At 43.6% G+C, this 14598-nt stretch overlaps 1 non-coding gene across 1 annotated transcript; it reads left to right on the forward strand.

The window, feature by feature from the left end:
- Window positions 1-503: 503 nt before the first annotated feature.
- LOC114921076 (U2 spliceosomal RNA) lies at window positions 504-700 on the forward strand. Its single transcript, XR_003809382.1, has one exon. It is a non-coding gene; the product is annotated as a U2 spliceosomal RNA (small nuclear RNA).
- Window positions 701-14598: the final 13898 nt, after the last annotated feature.

Here is a 14598-nt window from a genome sequence, read left to right on the forward strand (position 1 = left end):
CTCCAACGGTTCCACTTTAAAGTGACATTTAATGACCCCCAGCTTAAATGTCACTTCCTGTTTTCTCTGGCTCAAACAGCAGAAGTCAGTGGACTTCCTTGTAGAGTTATTATTATGGAAGAAGATCAATTAATGGTGCAGAAAAATATACCATGACTGAGCAGAGAGGCATAGCATCATTTAAACATCTGCACAAATACGGTAGTTTAAAGAATTTCCCGGATATCAAACAGCCAACATGCTAATAAACGTAGACTTGCAGCGTACTCAAGCATCTCTGAAAAAGATCTATGGATGAGTTTGGAAACAATAACCCCAACCTGGGCTGGTCTAGTTGAGCACATCTTGTCAACAATTCATCCTATGCAATTTAGCTCTAAGGCCAAATGGAGGAGCGATTGGCTAGTTTCGCAATGACGCTGCGATGCCCAGTTAGAAACACTGAACAACAAGGTGAGAGAACATTTGCAGAAGATGGCATCAAGCAGCATACCATCTGGGGTATCACTCCTCTGCCTCCGGGCTAAGATGGAGTGAAGCTTCTGTTGTTATCAGTATGATATCTGATTCGTCCCATGTATGGGGACCAAGTATTCAATGGACTTGGGAGACAAACTAAGCGTGGCACAAAAAGTAAGGAAATGTGTGTTTGGTAGATTATTTCTTTGTTGTAACAATGCTTCTTGGCAATAAATCTTATACTGTTGGAAAGCTGGTTTATTTCCCTTTTAAATGGTGCCACATTTGTAAGGAACATGCATTTGTGGGATAAGCAGCATAGCTGAGTATGTGGGTTGCGCCCATGAAAAACTTGCCAAATCTTCTCTACCAATGCCAAACAGCTTATTCTGCTGTTGAAACACACACTGATTATTCCTTGAGATAGCCACTAGGGGTACCTTGAAACAGATGCCCAACAGAGACAGTTAAACACAACATACTGTATAAGACCCAGGATTGTGACCATGACTAAGGTGAGTATTTGGCGTTGTTGACCTTCCTAGAATCGTGCATAACCTGCGGTCAGACTACAGACTGTTGTGTGTGGGTACTTTGTTTGGGTAAGAAGTGAACTTCCTCCTTCGTCTCAAACAGATAGGACTCCTGTCACCAGCCTGGTTACAGAAGTTGCAGTTTTCTAAAGTGAGCCCAGATGTCCTTCTCCTCGGGGACCAGAAGTAATCATCTGTGAGTGTTCACACAGGATGGCTCTGCTACATCTGAGCCTCTATCTGTGTTCAGCAACACTGAGAATAGACGCCGCTGCAGCCGTGACTTTAACACTAGTCTTTAAATGAATGGGTCAGAGCGGAGAGTCATAATGACTGCAGAGAAGTGTTGTAGGAGTCACTGGTGATGTGAGAGAGAAGCCACAGAGAAGTCGGGGAAAAAAGAAACCGCAGTATCAATGGTGTCAGTCCCAAAAATACCACAATGACCTTTGGTGCATTTCTTGGCAACCCATTTCAAACTTTCTCCTGAAAACTAAACACAGAAGTAAGACTGTGTTTATGTTGGCCTTTTTGCCTCTCTAGATAGAACATCCAAAGAGAGACAGGAAATGTAGGGAGGAGAGAGAGAGGGAGGATGACAGGCAGCAAAGAGCCGAGGTCGGATTTGAACCCACAGCCACTGTGACGAGGACTACAGCCTCTGGACACGGGGCGCACAACATAACCTCTAGGCTTTCTGCGTCCCTAAGCCTGGTTTCTGAAATCGAATGTTTACATGCACAAACACAAAAACGGGATACTTAAAAAACGGTGACACAACGTAGCCAGCCAAGCAGAGCGCACCTCTCGCATCACCTCAGCTTTAGCTCCACTGCTCGCCAATCTCTTTTAGAATAGATTTCAAAATGTTACTGCTGAGATGCGGAGACCTACATGGTCTTTGCACCTGAACACAAAGTGAGCTTATAACCCCTTCCTGCCTAAGGAGACCTCTGAGATCACGGACTCAGGCCTGCTCACCGTGCCTGAGGTCAAAGGGCGATCCAGCTTTCTCTGTGATGGCTCCTTGGCTTTCTGTCTAATCCGGCCTTAAGATTCATATTTACAGACCCTCAGAGCTCCGGTGTGCAGGTTTGAACTCTCCTGATTGTTTGTTACCTTCATTTTTCTTTGGCTTCTGTTTTAAGTTGTCAGGTTTGGGTCTGGAACGATTAAATTAAGGATATCGATATTTGAGTTGACAGTTACACACTGACATCTTCCCTCACAACTTGACTTTGCAAATCTATTTCTAACTGTGAGGTGTTTTACCCCCACGCTGTGTGGGATGAAGAGCCTGACTGATGTGAAACGGTCTTGATTTTTTTGTTGACACCATGAAACGTTGGATGATGAATGTGATCCTGAGGTTTCAGGTTTGAATCTACTGATTGGAGGAAACACTTTTGGTTACACAGAAACCAAACAGCAAACAGAAATGAACCGACTCCTCTGAGAATTTCCCCCGAAAACCAAAATCCAGTGTGTTTCCATCAGTCAATTTCCATCCTGACAACATGCACAAGTCCTGTTTCCTCATCGTGGATGATTAATTAGTTACTGAATTGTAAACTGTGCAGTCAAGAAACAACGAGAGAGATGATGCTGCTGGTGCTTTATTTGCATTTCACAGTGACAGCGCATGTTTAACTGTTTTCTCAGGCAAGTCATCGAACTGTTTTATTCTTCTAGCTAATCTTCAAGTAAGATGCAGACAGAATGAGAAATTAATCCTGACTTCCTGCTGCAGACATCATGACTCAAGAGGCACAGCGATGTAAACCACCTGTCTTCATAGAACAACATCCTTGATCATAACTCCGAGGAAACCACCGACAATAAGCAGAAAATTAGATTAACTGGAAAGACATACGAGCAACTGAAGTCCAGATTCTAATCATTGTAGAGAGCTGTCTCCCCCGCCCCCTCCTCTCTAGAGTCGATTATCACACAGCTCTGCATCGGTCTGTAAACCTTTCTGCGTTCTAACTTCTCTCCTTTTTTCAAAAGCATCTCCAATATTGATCCTAGTTTGAGCACATTTCTGCTCGTGGAGCTTATTAGAAACATGCAGAGGCTTTTTAGGTCGGGTACAATCACTTCTATCTGAACCAGTTCCATCGCTGCAACACCTGTTGGTTTGACCTGATAACTGGTCTCATATCTGGCAAACCGAGGGGCATCCAAAACGTAAAAATCTTTACAGAAGTGGTGGGATATTGGTAAAATACAAATTCAGCAGTTTTGTAATCAGTACAATTTTAATGTCACAAGAGAGGTCACACAATCTATAAAAAATCTAGAGACTGATATTGTGGAACTCCAGACTTTAAGTGGATCCACAGGAGATGGAGGCCACATTAAGGCACTCAAGTCCAAAAAAGCTGCTTTGGCAGATCTGCTGGGGATAAGAGCACAGGGGGCATTAGTCCGATCACGTTTTCAAAATATCTCTGAAATGGATGCTCCATCCAAGTTTTTCTTCAATCTAGAAAAGAAAAATGGTCAGAATCGACTCATACACTGTATCAGATCTGCTGATGGAAGAGATCTCACTGACTGTGAGCTGTGGACTTCTTGAGTACAGAGAGAACGTGCTGATGTCAGAGCAGTTTTTGTCTGACTTACCAAAGATATCAGAAGGGGATAATGCAGAACTGTCACGCCCACTCACACTGCAAGAGCTGCAGGAGGCGCTGATGAATATGGAAAACGGCAAAGCTCCAGGAATGGATAGTCTCCCTGTAGACTTTTACAAATCTTTTTTGTTTACTTTGGGAGTCGATTTGTTAGCGGTCATAAATGACAGTGTGTCTGGAGGGAAACTACCTCTGAGCTGTCGAAGAGCAGTCCTCACTCTCCTGCCTAAAAAAGGTGGCCTTTGTGAAATAAAGAACTGGAGACCAGTAAGTCTGCTTTGTGCAGATTATAAAATCTTTTCCAAAGTGTTGGCCAATAGATTAGGAAAAGTGATGGAGCAAGTAATACATGTTGATCAGTCATACTGCATCCCTGGCAGATCAATTAGGGACAATATATCCCTCATTAGAGATTATTTGGAAGTCTCTAGCTCGTTAGATGTAAAGTCTGGTCTGATTTTTCTTGACCAAGAGAAGGCATTTGATCGGGTGGAGCATAAGTATCTGTGGAACACCTTTGAGGCTTTTGGTTTCTCCCCCAGTTTCATTGCCTTGATGAAAACTCTGTATTGTGACATTGAAAGTGTATTGAAGGTTAATGGTGGTTTAAGCGCTGCTTTTAATATCAATAGAGGGATTCAGCAGGGCTGTGCAATATCTGGCATGCTTTATTCTATAGTCATTGAACCCATGTTGTGTCAGATAAGAAAACAGTTAACAGGGTTTAAATTAAAGGAGAATATTATACCCATGCATCTGTCAGCATATACAGATGACATCATGGTTGCTGTAACAGATAATAGTGATGTCAAAAAGCTTATTCACATCACAGAGCGCTTTGGGGAAATTTCCTCCTCAATGGTAAACTGGGGTAAAAGTACAGCCTTGTTAGTAGGAAAATGGCGAGGGAATGAACCAAGGTTACCTGATGGTTTTAGATGGGTGACGCATGGCATCAAGTATCTAGGTGTTTTTTTAGGATGTCAGTCTGAGGTTCAGAAAAACTGGGAGGGTGTAATTGAGAAAATGGAGGGCAAACTAAAGAAATGGCAGTGGCTTTTACCACGAATGTCCTATAGGGGGCACACACTTATTATTAACAATCTAGTGGCCTCCACCTTGTGGCACCGCCTGTCAGTGTTAGAACCTCCAGCAAACCTGGTAATGTAACTCCAGAGTATCATTGTAAACTTCTTTTGGGATAGATTACACTGGGTACCACAGAGTGGTTTATTTTTGCCTAAAGAGGAAAGAGGACAGGGATTGGTTCATCTGGCAAGTAGGAAGGCAGCTTTTAGACTGCAGGTCCTACAAAGCTTTCTTTATGGACCTCTAAATTTACCCTGGAGACACGTGGCTGAGTTTATCTTTGGTCTTGTTGGTAATTTAGGATTTGGGAAAAACATGTTTCTTATGAACTGTGCAGACTTGAATCTGAGTTGTTTGCCATCATTTTATGAGTGTCATTAAAATGTGGGGGCTGTTGGAAACTGGCCGGCTGGGCTCAAACACATCCTTGCATTGGCTGTTGAAGGAACCTATACTGAAGGGCTCTCGGTTGGGCACTTCACTGGAAGAGGTGCTGATGACATCTGGAACTCTGACAAATAAAGGAATAACTACAGTCCAACATCTGTTAGAACTGGCTGGAGCTAATTTGGATAATGCTGTAACCGTGGCGAGGAGACTGGAGGTCAGATCGATTCAAGTGGTTGGGCTGATGCTGGAGAAATTCAGAAAGGCACTGTCAAAAGAGGACAGAGTTCTCCTACAGAAATGGTTTAACGGACAACTAAAACCTGAGGATTGTGACTGTTTCCCTAGGATGTGTGTCAGGTCAAAGTATGAAGGACTTGGCCCTCTGCTCTGGAGAGCAGTACGGTTTGGATGCCTTTGGACTCTGTGAATGGGAAAACTCTTTATCAGGGATGTGTCAGGGGGTTAAATAAAGAGAAACTTAAAGATAGAGCAGACACACCATGGAGAAAGTATTTCAAAGTAAAATCTGAGGTCAAACCTGCATGGAGCATGCTTTACAAACCACCGTTAACAAAAAGTACTGATGATTTACAATGACGTATTTTACATGGAATTGTGGCTGTTAATGCTTTTGTTTCTGTGTTGAATCCTGCTGTCTCAGATAATTGCCCCTTTTGCGCTGAACGAGAGACAATTTTTCATTGTTTTTTACAGTGTTCTAGATTGAGGTCTCTTTTTGGGATACTGAATACTCTCATAATGTCTTATGGAGACCATTTTACTGACCTCATGTTCATTTTTGGTCAGAATTTCCTTTTCGGTCAAGCAAAGTTGTCAGTTTATCTCAGTAGAAAAGAAAAAATGGAAAGAGGACAGAGATGTGATTGTGTAGTGGTGTTTCGGAATCTTGTTAAATCTCGAATATTGTTGGAACACAAGTATTATTTTAAAATGGAAGAGCTGGATGTTTTTGAAAAAATGTGGGACGATGATGGTGTACTTTTTTCTTTGAAAGACTCTGAAATCATATTTGCAGATGTTTTAATATAAATCAATATTTTTGTAACATTTTGTAGTCTGTGACAGTATCCCAAAAATGGGAATGTAAATACATTTTTATCTGAATAAATTAAGTTTTAAAAACTCTCTCTCTCTCTCTCTTTTTTTATTTTGCAGTAAAGAGGGCGACGAGGGAAACTCTCTCTCAGAGTGACTTCAGTCAGTGTCACCCAGCGCCGTCTGAATACCCAGACATGATGGTTTGATTTACCACGATGAGTGATCTCTGTGTTTAGACAGCTGTGAACAGAACACGTGGCTAAACTCAGTCCAACTTTGAGCTGGCGTTTAAAAGAGCTGTTGTAAAGTGCTGACTCAGGTCTCTGTGTCACACAGCAACACTTCCAGGAGTCACTTGGCTGTGAAATGCTGGAAACCTTTTCTTGGTGAACCTCAAACTCCCTCAGTCTGATTCCTGTCAACGAGAACATCTGGAACCCAAAGAGAAACTCGTTGACCTCTCTTACACTCCAATAGTTTCAGTTCAAGAAAAAACACGGCCCAGAGGTCAAAGGTCAGGGACTGAATTAGCTGAGGCGACACTTGGCAGTTGTGTTTGTTAGTTTATTTGGACAATCATAGAGCATAATGGGTGTTTCCCGACCAAACTCTCTCCCAGCCCTGATGCTGGGAGAGAGTACTCTGAAGCAGGAGCTGCAAAGTTTCCTCTAAAAGAGGTTCTAGGAACTAAAACAGTTCATAGTCCCTGCGGTCTGGAAACACCTAATAAATAACTTTTTTTAACTTGTGAATACACTTTGTAGCACGGGAGCTACTCCTCTTTCCTTTATGCACTGGGTGTTGTCCACTCGATGTCGGTTTATAGTTCCCGTGCTGCTGCAGGAATTACTTCTTGTTGATGCCTCAGTGACACTTACAGGAAGACGGGCATTTCAGGTGAATGACCCTGCACCTTCAGAGTTGCAGGAACTGCATGTATTTCAGGAATGTGGGAGGGCTGCTGAACCTGCTCAAATCCATTAATAGCCACAAAGTCCTCCCCCCTTAGTAAAAACTTGTTTTACTCATGGTGCCAAATTATAACCTCAAGCAGAACCCTCGGCCCAGTGGAGACCTGCAGAGACTCGGCCCAGTGAAGACCTGCAGAGACTCGGCCCTGTGAAGACCTGCAGAGACTCAACCGGCAGAGACTCGGCCCAGTGGAGACCTGCAGAGACTCAACCGGCAGAGACTCTGCCCTGTGAAGACCTGCAGAGACTCGGCCAAGTGGAGACCTGCAGAGACTCGGCCAAGTGAAGACCTGCAGAGACTCGGCCAAGTGAAGACCTGCAGAGACTCGGCCAAGTGGAGACCTGCAGAGACTCGGCCAAGTGAAGACCTGCAGAGACTCGGCCCTGTGAAGACCTGCAGAGACTCAACCGGCAGAGACTCGGCCCAGTGGGGACCTGCAGAGACTCAACCTGCAGAGACTCGGCCCTGTGAAGACCTGCAGAGACTCGGCCCAGTGGGGACCTGCAGAGACTCAACCTGCAGAGACTCGGCCCTGTGAAGACCTGCAGAGACTCGGCCAAGTGGAGACCTGCAGAGACTCGGCCAAGTGGAGACCTGCAGAGACTCGGCCCTGTGAAGACCTGCAGAGACTCGACTCAGTGGAGACCTGCAAAGACTCAACCTGCAGAGACTCGGCCCAGTGAAGACCGTAGCGATAGCGTCATATAGAGGACTGTGTTACTTTATCCGACACTTCCACATCTTACCTCAGGAGATCCCCCCCCCCCCCCCCCCTTACAGGGATAGTCTCCTGCTGTGAGGTGCATGTGTAAACAGTCAGATTAGGAGTCAAACCTACAGGCTGGACCTACAGGCTCCTACATGTCTCATTCTCAGTGAGTGTTAAGTTTCTCTTTCTTGACTAAAAGTCACATGAATGAGGAGTTGTTCAGCAGCTGACCCCGAGCGTTCTTATCAGTGTGCATGACAAGGCTCAAAAAAGAAAAGACCGTCAGTCATTCTGTCACATTGTTTGGATTTCATTAACTCGTACAAACTGGTTAGGAAGGAGGAACATGAAACTTTTGATTGAGTCAGTTTACAAGATAATACACGAGATGGGTCTGGAGTTTTACAAAACCTTAAATCCTGCAGGAAAACAAACTGAATCAAACATGGAAAACATTTCTAGAAGGATCAATAAATTACCCCCCATAATCCACAGGGGGCAGTAGGTTGCTTTCATTTGAATAAAGGGACCAAACAAGCCAGACATGCACGCTGAAAAAGTTCCTCAAAAAGGAGGAAGAACTTTCAGAGTTTGGCTTAAAAAGTTGAAATCTGTGATTGTAGACTCAGCTGAGGTATCTGAGGATTAGTGTTTCATAAGCTGCACGTTGAACACCTGGCTCTGTACACCTCCACCAGCGTGTTTGAATCCTGCAGGCGGTCACTATGATGAAACTCTGTTTGTAAAAAGGTCAGCAATAAAAGACGACTGTGCGTACCTTCATTTCCAAAGCATGCCGAGCTGCAAATACAAACAAATCAAGATGAGAATAGAAGCACAGCGAACAAAGAGGTTTGTGTTGGACCGACTCACACGGCACCACATCTCACTGACGCAACCCTGCAGCCCGTAGCGAGCTTGCCGGGTTAGTTTAAACAAAGTTAGATTCAAATAAAGAGTCCTTCTTTTAGCTTCATGCAAACTTCCTACAGCCGAAATAGATTTATAAATAGTGTTCAGGTGAGGGAGCATTTCCTGGAAAATGAGTGACTGAAAAACATGCAAATATGATTCCTGTAAAGCTTTCATTATGTCAGCCACAAAGGCAGTGTTAATCTCATCAACGAAATAAATGATGAAAATATTCGTTGACGAAGGTCTTTTAAATTAGTTTTTTGTTTTTTAATTACTATGACGATGACGATGACGAGACGAAACTCCACTATTTAACGATTTGATAAACAATATCACTTCATCATCTAATTGACAAAAATGTGACGAAACGAAAACTACATTACAAGTGACGATTATCACATACCCCCTCAGCTGTTCTGAAATCATTGTAAACCATGAAGCATACTTCATCAAAGGTGTGCGTGTGTGGTGAGTGCAACAATGTGCGGCCTGGAGCCTGGAGCCTGCAGGTCCATGAAGCCCTGCCAACTGGAGCTTCTGATAATAAAAATAAAAGCTTGCATCTGATTTTGTTGACTAAAATAACTTCTATTTTCATCAACTAAAATGATGTGCAATTTTAGTCAGTGACTAACTGACTAAATTAAATCAATAACAAATGACTAATATCTGACTAAAGATAAAGGATATTTTCGTCAGGAGACTATGAATATGACTAAATTAGAAAATGGTGTGAAGATTAACACTGCGCAGAGGCAAATCGATTCAGCAGGTCAAAGGTCACCTTTGAACCCGTGTGTTTTCACCACGTGTCTGCTTCTCTACGCTGCAGCTCGGCTCCTGCTTTAGTGAATTTGTGTTTCTCGTAGTTCAATCACTTCGATTAGACGTTCGGCATCATTTATCGACTTTATTCTGTCACATGCAGCCGGCCTCAGGTATCTGACAGAATCCTCATTGAGAACGAGTTCGACCTGCTCCCAACATCCTCCGCAGACAACAACAACATCAGAATGAAAATGGAAGTTAAGCTTCTTCTCTGAGGAGAGGGCAAAGTACCGTAGAGTTTCACTTATACATTTCTTTCTGTTCAGTGACTCACACAGCAGGTGTTTGTTTACCAAACCGCTGAGACTCCCGGCGACCACGAGCGCCGAAACCTCGTGGTGAGTTATGTCGCATTTCACAACATCAAAACCAAAAGAGAAGAAGAACGCAGACCTCACACTCGCTCTACAGGTAAAGTCCAGGTCCAGGTGAGGGCTTGATTTGCTCTGTCCCGACTATCAATGACTGACCTGGTGACCCCGCGTGTGCATGCTAACCAAACCCAGGGGACCGGTCTTCTGAGTGTCCCAAAGGTCGAAAAGAAGATGGTTGGTGAGCGAGCCGTTTGATTTCACGCTCCCACATGAGAAAGGCCTGAGAGGTGTCCAAAGACACACCTGTTTACTGCCGTGAGTCGGTTGTCTGTACGTGTCCCCGATGGTGTTTAACCGTCTCTTTGATGAGCGATGCACTAAATAGATTCATTCTTTGTTATTGGTAAGAAATCGATGTAACCACCGGGACGTCACCCGTTGTTTTCATGACTGCATAAATGAAGTTGAGTTTAAAGGCGCCGCCATGTTGGTATATTGGTGTCAAACGTGTTGTTTGTGTGAAACTCTGTTAATCGTGCTGCTGCCTGTCTTGGCCAGGACACTCTTGAAAATCAGATTTTTAATCTCAATTAGTTTTCTTTCCTGGTTAAATAAAGGTCAAATAAATACAAATTTCACCACAGCCTCATGTCCCAGGATCTTATACACTCTATCGCCATCTTGTGGACATATTAGACATTACATCTTTTACCAACAGAGATATAGTTTCCTCCTCTCTTTAGAATCATGATTTATTCTGGCTCAGCTCGTGTTGTCCTGAATGATGTTGTTTCACCTCTGTGTTCCTGTGAGGTTTTGTATTCTATCATTCCCGGTTTTATTCTGAAGTGTTTCCTGTTTTATTTTGGAGGTCTTGCCCCTTGAGTTTCATGTCAGTCTGATGTGTGTGTGTGTGTGTGTGTGTGTGTGTGTGTGTGTGTGTGTGTGTGTGTGTGTGTGTTTTATAATCCACTTTTTAAAATAATAATAATGTATTAGACTTTTATATCGCTTTTCTGAGTACTCGAAGACGCTTCACAAAGAACAACAGCAAAACAAAACATGATGTAGAAGAAGTGCGGAGCCACTGGGGGAGCCAGGTGATGGAGGGCTTTGTCGGTGATTATGAGGAGATTGAAGCGGTTCAGTTGGGGGACGGGGAGCCAGTAGAGGTTATGGATGACGGGGGGGATGTGGTCATGGGGTGTGAGTGTGTGAGAGGACGAGCAGCAGAGTTCTGGGTTGAGTTGTAGTTTCTTGAGTGTTTTGGACGATGAACCATAGAGGAGACTGTCGCTGTCGTCCAGTGTGGGGGTGATGTATGTGGGTGAGGGACTCAGTAGCTGAAAAGGAGAGGGAGGGACCAAAGAATCCAGATCACCTTTATCATGTTTGTGTTCAAAGAAAAACTGGGTAGGATCACCCTGACCCAGGTACAGAGCTTTAAATGGGACCATGCACTACAAACTTTGACCACAGGGGGGGCGCTAAAGGCCCCTCTAACGATCCTCACAGCTGATTTAAATATTGAATGTCTGATATGAACGCTGTTATACCAGCATGTTCAGAGGGTCACTCGTGAGGATAAATCTTTGGTACCGTCTGAGGTCCAAACTGCATTTGATTGGTTGAAAAACATCAGAAAGTTTAGTTGTCCGTGTACTCAGTCTGAATCCGACCTCTCCTGTAAAATAGCCAATCACAGATTTTGATTTTGGGGCAGTGCCTGGGGTGGCCAATCAGATTTCAATGGAGGCCCATGCCACCCGTCAAGACACGCCCCCTGGTCGGGATCAAAGTGATCTTGATCCTACTCTGAAGTTTAAACACAAACCGAAGATGGATCAGGAGAATGTGACCCGGCAGCTTTAATCCTGATGCATCACATTTTTTTACCTTTCTTTTTTAAAGATTTATTTTAAAAGGCTTTTTGTGCCTTTAATGGAGAGATGGAACAGTGGATAGAGCTGGAAATCAGGGAGCGAGAGCGGGGAATGACATGCGGGAAAGACACCACAGGTGGGATGTGAACCCGGGCCACCTGCTTGAGACGACAGCCTCCATACACGGAGTGTGCGCACTAACCACTGCACCACCAGCACCCCACATTTTTTTTACCTTTCTTAACGAGCTGGCCAAAAAGTCTGGATCTGGATCCGGATCAGGACAATCCAATCCAAGGTTATTTTGAAATAACAGACACTGAGAGTCAGCTGCAGAGATGAGCCGGACTCTTCAATCCTCAACACGGACACCCAGCTCATTTTCTGCTCAACTTTATCATGCAGAGAAACAATTGTCACAGAGGATTCTTCACACACTTGTGTCCCAGGATCGAATGCACTCTATCGCCATCTTGTGGACAATTAGCTGGCCTTAAAGTTTGGATCTGGATCAAGTGGATCCAGTCCAGTTTTGTTTTTAAGATACCAGGACAAAAGTCAAAGGTCAAAAAGATGACCTTCTCATTGATATTCAGATGAGACTTTCAAACATATGGACCCTGGAAATAATTTTGTTTTGTTAATCCGATATAGCTTCCTGTTTTATTTTGTCTTTTCCTTGCGTTGTGTTCCTCCCGGCCTCTGACTGATGGAGGCCTCTCAGTCCGATTTTTCACACTTAAATATAATAGAAATCAAGTATATCCTCTGAAAATAACTCTGTGAGTCATGACTGTCTACAATGGGTGTAACACCCGAGTCCCACTGTCTGTGATGCTTTCCGAGTTTTCAGAGTCCTATCTTCAGTTTGTTTACATCGTTGGGACGGCCGGCCGGCTCATCCCCTCGCGTATAAAAGCTGTTTAATTGAGAGACTAGAGAAAAGAAGAATAACATACTGTACTCACTGCTTAACTGCGTTTCTAGATCACACTCATTTCGGGTAAATGTACATGCAGTGTGCACCGCAAGTTGTTTTGGTTTCATGCTGGTGCTCAAGGGCGACATCTGCTGGATCAAGAAATCGCATATAAAGCCTTTAAAGGTCACATGATGCTAAATCCTCTTCGCCATGTTTCTCTAACTTTAATATGTGTCTCTAGTCTGTCTTCAACCCCCCAATGATGAGAAAAGTCCTTCCTCTCCATCTTTTGCCTGCTCCACTTTTCAGAAAATGTGTGCTCAAACAGGCCGTTTGGAGATTTTCCCCTTTATGACAAAAGGCAGTAGCCCCTCATCAATCAATACATCAATCAGTCCACCAAAAATGAACAATTCACATACAAGCTCTAAAAGGCAGTATGATAAAATATCTTCTTACTTATCAAAGCTGCGGGCTCACTAGAAGAGAAAAGCTGCACGGCGGTTCTTCCTCTGTGCGAACTTGTCGCTGACATTAGGGATGAAGTCCTGTAGCTGCTGAATCAGCTGGCTGTCTATAGAGAGCATGGCCAAAGCGTTGAGCCGTGGCTGTCCCATGGTGTTGCGGGTGAAGATTTTTATCCTCTTCAGGGTGGAAAAGTTCCTATCTATTAAAAAATGCACCTGAATATTCCTGGGTTAAGAGAGTCCGCTGACTCGTCATGGCCCCGTAGTGCCGTTTCACATTTTCCACACAGTTTAATTCACGTTTCAATCCGATTGAGCACGTACCGGTTTTCCTCCACCTGTCTGTTATGCTGCTCAAACAATCGCCTGGAAGCGCTGTCAGTTTGCGCAGCTACATTTATTTTTCCAAGTTAGCTCAGTTTCACCGCACTGTCCAGAGGAATCCCTCTGCTCTCGGGTTTTGTGATCCTCTCAGAAAGAGGTTTAAGATTTTTGAAACCTGTCCTCGACCAGGTACCATCTTAGCAGAATAGCAGAAACGGAAAACATAAGAGCGCCTTCTTCTCGATGCTAACTGTTATCCACTTTTTCTTCAACAATAAATCCGCACTTTGTTTTACTGGCAGTTCGGGTGATGATCCCTCAGCTGGTGGGCTCCAATGTGCCCAAATTAGGTAGTCGAATTAGTTTAAAATTAGACTGAAAATATGAAACCGAATTAAGCTAGTGTAGACTGTAAATACAGAGCTCCTGACCTGACACACAGATGCAGCATGCACAGCTGTCAATCAAATCTGCAACAACCGTTATATGGGCATAACCGTTTTCCTAGATAAAATAAAATCACGAGTTATAAAAAAAAGTCACCCCTGTACAGTGTGTGCCCATGAGGCCATTAACTAATCAGATCTGTTTGTCTCTTTGAACCAGGTTGTAAACATGTTAATTCCTGTTGTAAAAACGGCTTTTTTTTTTGCTCTGTGCTTCTACAGCCAGCCTCTAGTGGACACTCGACGAACTGCAGTTTCTTGTACTTCCGCATTGGCTTCATTTTTCAAGAGGTTCCCGCTTGGAAAAAAACAAACAATCGTGGAGATAGGCTGTTTGTCGGGAGTTAAGAAACCAAAAGCGCAAACAAGGAAGACTGCTGCAGACACATGTGGGACAATGAAGAGGAGAGAAAATAAGAACATGAGTACTTTCAAAAGCGAGAGAGAGAGATAAGAAATTTGGAGGGAAAATATCCTGTATGCACATACACATAGGCTACACACAAACAGAGAGAAAGAAAATAAATTTGGACTTCTAGGAAGTTTGGATGTTCTTGTGTTTCAAGTACATGGGCCAGATGTGGTCATTGAACAGAACAAGTGAGTTAAAGGGTTGAGAGTTGAGAATATATGTTTTATCTTTTGCTAG

Source organism: Labrus bergylta, chromosome 19 (assembly GCF_963930695.1).
Source record: "Labrus bergylta chromosome 19, fLabBer1.1, whole genome shotgun sequence".
Lineage (NCBI taxonomy): Eukaryota > Metazoa > Chordata > Actinopteri > Labriformes > Labridae > Labrus > Labrus bergylta.